Raw genomic sequence first — 4,883 nt, 5'->3', positions numbered from 1 at the left:
GTTCCTATCTGTACCAGTGCACATCCTCTGGTCTAGCCAGATTTGTAAGGCAGAATTGGGATCATGATAGTGGTGGTGGGGGGTGTCAATTAGTCCTTTATTGAATTCATTCATAAAGAAACCATCAGGATGACAATGTTGGTTCATATTATAGGATAAGAATTGAGTTTTTAAAAGTCATATGTTTAAAATAAATTCTGAAAAGAAATAGTTAATGGTCCATAGGTAATGCAATGATCACCTTTGAACTTTCTCTCTTAACCCACTGCTTTTGAGTTGATTCAGACTTGCCTCCACACGCTAGACTGGCGCAGAGCTGCTCCCTGGGGTTTCGGAGGCTGTAAATATGTGTGAAAGCAGACTGCCTCATCTTTCTCCCACAGAGCGGCGGGGGGACTGGAACCACCAACGTTGCAGTTAGCAGTTTTAGAGGGTTGTAAACTGTCTGGGACTCAAAGGTTCCTTAGGGAGTCAGTCTCAGTTAATGCTAAAAATGCTGCAACATCTTTTTAATGCTCATCTTTGTGGATATATCTAAAAAATAAATACTTAAAAAGTGGAATTTTGGGGGTTATATTTATTTCTGATTTTGATAGTGATTATCACCATAAACATTTACCCGACTGAATCAACAAATGATTCACTATTTCTATACAGCTTCTCTAACATGGTGCTATTGGACTTTTTGATACTTGTCAATCTGATAGGATAAAAATGGCATCTTATTTTAATTTTAATTGACATTTACATAGGTTCAATATTACTTTCTATACCTTTGTTTCTTTATTCTCCTCCATGAAGGATTGTCACTTCATATTCTTTGCCTTAGAGGAAACTAAGGCTGAGTCTGTCGTATATATGGCTTGAGACGTTTCTAATCTAAGCTCCACCATTTACCAGCGTGTGTCACAGAGCAAATTATTCAGCCTCTCTAAGCCCATTTCCTTTTCTGTAAAGTAGGAATAATAATACAATCCACTGTCCCTTATTTGAAACCCTGTGTTGTTGTTATTGTTGTTGTTGGTTCTGACTCAGAGTGACGCTATGTACAAGCATTGCCTGGTCCTGTGCCATTTCCACGGTCTTTTCTGTGCCTGAGCCCGTTGTTGTCCCCACTGTGTCCCTGGGGGAGGACCCTCTACTTTGCCAAGCTTGAGCCCTTCTCCCAGGGGCATTTCTTCTTAACAACATGTCCAGAGTAGGTGAGAGGAAGTCTCCCTGGCCTGCTTCTCAGGAGCGCTCTGGTTGTACTTCTTCCAAGTCAGATTTGAACCATTGGGTCAGGGAGTTCAGATTTCGAATCTTTCAGCACATATACTCTATATTAGATATAGAGTATATATATCTACCCTCAGTATGTATGTCTATACATACACACACACATATATGGGATATATAGAGAGTATATATAACCACCCTCAGGATATATATATGTATATATATATATCCAGTATATTATATATAGAGTATATATATCCAGCCTCAGTGGCGTTTGAGCTCTTTCATACAAGAAGTGGATGAACATGCTAAAGCCCATTGCCATTGAATTAATTCCAACTCATAGGACAGAGAAGAACTGCTCCACGGGTTTCCAAGGCTGTAAGTCTTCGCGGACACCGCCTGTCACCTTTTTGCCCTCGCAGAGTGGTTGGTGAGCTGGGACCACTAAGTGTGATCCATCAGCCTCTCAATGTTAATGACGGTTTGCTATCAAATAAATACGCTTACTTTTAAAAAAAATCATTTTATTGGGGCTCATACAATTCATCACAATACATAGATCAATTGTGTAAAGCACACCTATACATTTGTTGCCCTCATCATTCCCAAAATTCGCTTTCCTCTTGGGTTCCCGGAATCAGCTCATTTTCCTTTTTTCCCCTCCCCCTCCCTTCCCACTCCCCACTCCCCCATGAACCCTTAATAATTTATAAATTACGATTATTTCTTATATTACACTGCCCGTCATCTCCCTTCACCCATCCCTCTGCTGCCCGTCCCCCAGAGAGGAGGTTATATGTAGATCCCTGTGATCAATTCCCCCTTTCTAGCCCCCCCTTCCCTCCTGGTATCGCCACTGTCACCCCTGATCCTGAGGGGTTCATCTGTCCTAGATTCCCTGCGTTTCCAATTCCCATCTGTACCGCTGTGCATCCTCTTGTCTAACCAGGTCTGCAAGGCAGAATTGGGGTCATGGTAGTTGGGGGGAGGAAGCGTTTAAGAACTAGAGGAAGGTTGTGGGTTTCATTATTGCTATACTGAACCCTAAGTGACTCATCTCTCCACTACCCCTCTGCAAGGTATGTCAGGTTGTCTAGAGATGGGCATTGGGTCCCCATCACGCGCCACCCTCATTGACGCAAATGCGCTTACTTTTTATGTTCACATCATTTTGGAATTTGGAAGTGCGGTCAAGGGTCTCAACCTGTGGTTTACTCCTCCTAGGGTTGCCATAGACGGCGGGGAGGGAGGGGAAAATGAGGAGCTGATACCAAGGGCTCAAGTAGAAAGCAAATGTTTTGAGAATGATGATGCCAACATATGTACAAAGGTGCTTGAGACAATGGATGGATGTCTGGATTGTGATAAGAGTTGTAGGAGCTCCCAATAAAATGACTTAAGAAAAGATTAAATTAAACAATGCATGCAAAGTGCTTATTCCAGCTCCTAGCAACCAGGAAGCACCAAACAGTGCTATTGTTACCGCTGCTGTGCCTCAGTGGGAGCTGCTGTGTCCTCACACTTTTGCTCCTAGCACTGTTAGCTCGTGTGGGGTTTTGCTTTGTGGAATGGTTTGATGTTTGGGTGAGTTTTCTTGTAAAGGTAATTGCAATATTTGAGGGGAACAAGAAGGAAGTATTTTTGTTCTCTGATGGTATGGAAGAAGAAGAAGAAGGAAGAGAAAAAGAAAGGACTTTGAAACCAGTTAGATCAGGGTTCAAATTCCTTAGCCCCAGCTCCACTTAAGAATGGAGATTTTTAAAAAAAAAGTATCCTGCAGATTTCTTTGAGGACTAAATCTAATTAGAAAGACTGGAAAAAGTTCCGTACACAATGTGTGCTTCATCGAGGGTACCAGCCGTCTGTCCAAGTAAGTTCAGGAGAGCCAAGGTACAATCCTTCCCCATTAACATTCTGAAAGACACAAAATCAGCCATCTTCATGACTTGGCCAGGGATTAGAGAAAGACTGTATTGTGCATAAAGAAACAAAGTACTGTTGCTGTGATCAGGCAGTGGGAAGACGGCACAGCGCTGTCCTCTGTGATGTAATCTCACGAGACTTGACTTATGTGCTGGGGAGGGAGGGATGAGGGGCAGAGGGAGGCCCGCGGGGCCTCCCCGTCCACACAAAGGCAGAGCTGCAGTGTCTCCAGGTGGGATGGCTGTGGGAGCGCTGGTGGTGTTCAGTCTTCAGGAAGCTTCCATTGCACAGTGGCAGAATGCGGGCTTCGATTCCAGAGTACTTGCCAACGTAATGCTGCCACCGTCAAAGTAAGACTGTTGAACGGAGAACAGACCTCACCCGTTCCTGCTCGAGTCCCCACCAGACGGACAGACTCCTCTCTGATGTAAGCCTCTTGGGAGGGCCCGCAATGTGCCAGGAGTGGAAAATCCAAAGATGATCTGATAAGGTTCCAGGCAGGGCGGACAGATAATTGATAATACTGAGTGGGCTGCTCAGTGAGGTAATGGAACTGTGAATAAAGTGCTATGGAAGGTACTAGAAGAGAAAAATGAAGAACTGCCTTTAAGGCAAGGACATTTGAGAGGATCTTGGGTCTAAGTCACGCAAAGGAGAGGGAGAAGGCCTGGTGGCACAAGGGTTAAGGGCTGGGCTGCTGACTGAAAGGTCCGCAGTTCAAATCCACCCCCTGCTGCACTTGAAAAAAGGCCTGACAACCTGCTTTCATAAAGTTTCCACAAACAAACAAAACCCCAAACTCCCTGCCATCTAGCTGACCTGACTCATAGTGACCCTCTAGGGCAGGAGAGCACTGCCCTTTGGGTTTCTGGATGGGGGTCAACAGCTTCCTCTTTCTCCTGAGCAGCTGGCTGAACTGCTGACCCGGTGGCTAGCAGCTCCACATGTAACCACTACCAGGGCTTCTTCATAAAGAGTCCAGCTAGGCGATCCTATGGGTCAGGTCCACCCTGTCCCAGAAGGTCACTAGGAGTCAGAATGGACAGGCTACAACAGCAGCCACAAAGAGGGGAGGAGAGACAAAGGGACTGCAGAGGCAAAGGGGTGAGGCAGCAAGCAGGCTGGACCGTTCGGCCCACTGTTACACAAATACGTGCTGAGTGCCGGGCACTGGACGCAAAAGCAAGCCAGCCAGGGCCTTTGCTCGGTGGGCCCCCCACGTGTGCCACAGTAGACCTGTGCTCTGCAGTTTCCCAGGGCTGAGTTTTCCAAAGCCGATCACTCGGCCCTTCTCCTGAGGTGCCTCTGGGTGGACTGGAACCTGAATCAGGTCGGTTAGCAGTCAGGCGTGATTAAAGCCCCCACAGGGACAGTTGCCTAGGAGAGGCCCCGTGTCGTGAGAAGCAGAAAGAAGACCAGAGTGGCTCAAGCTGAGTGTGCAGAGGAGCAGGAGGGATGGGGAAGACTAGAAGTTTGCCCCTGGTGCGGAGAGCTTTGATGGGCCTGGCAAAGGGTTTGTTTCACAGAAGTACCTTCTAGCTGCTCTGGAGGGAAAGGATTGGCAGAGGGAAGATCCTGCGGATGGTTACTTTAGGCAAGGGATGCTGGTGGCATAGACCAAGGCGGTTAGGCAAGGGATGCTGATGGCATAGACCAAGGCGGTTAGGCAAGGGATGCTGGTGGCATAGACCAAGGCGGTTAGGCAAGGGATGCTGGTGGCATAGACCAAGGCGGTTAGG

This window comes from Echinops telfairi, unplaced genomic scaffold, assembly GCF_000313985.2.
Source record: "Echinops telfairi isolate 266 unplaced genomic scaffold, ASM31398v2 ScPeMD7_7458;HRSCAF=8496, whole genome shotgun sequence".
Lineage (NCBI taxonomy): Eukaryota > Metazoa > Chordata > Mammalia > Afrosoricida > Tenrecidae > Echinops > Echinops telfairi.
The sequence above is the reverse complement of the archived record's forward strand: the minus strand, read 5'-3'. Positions refer to the sequence as shown.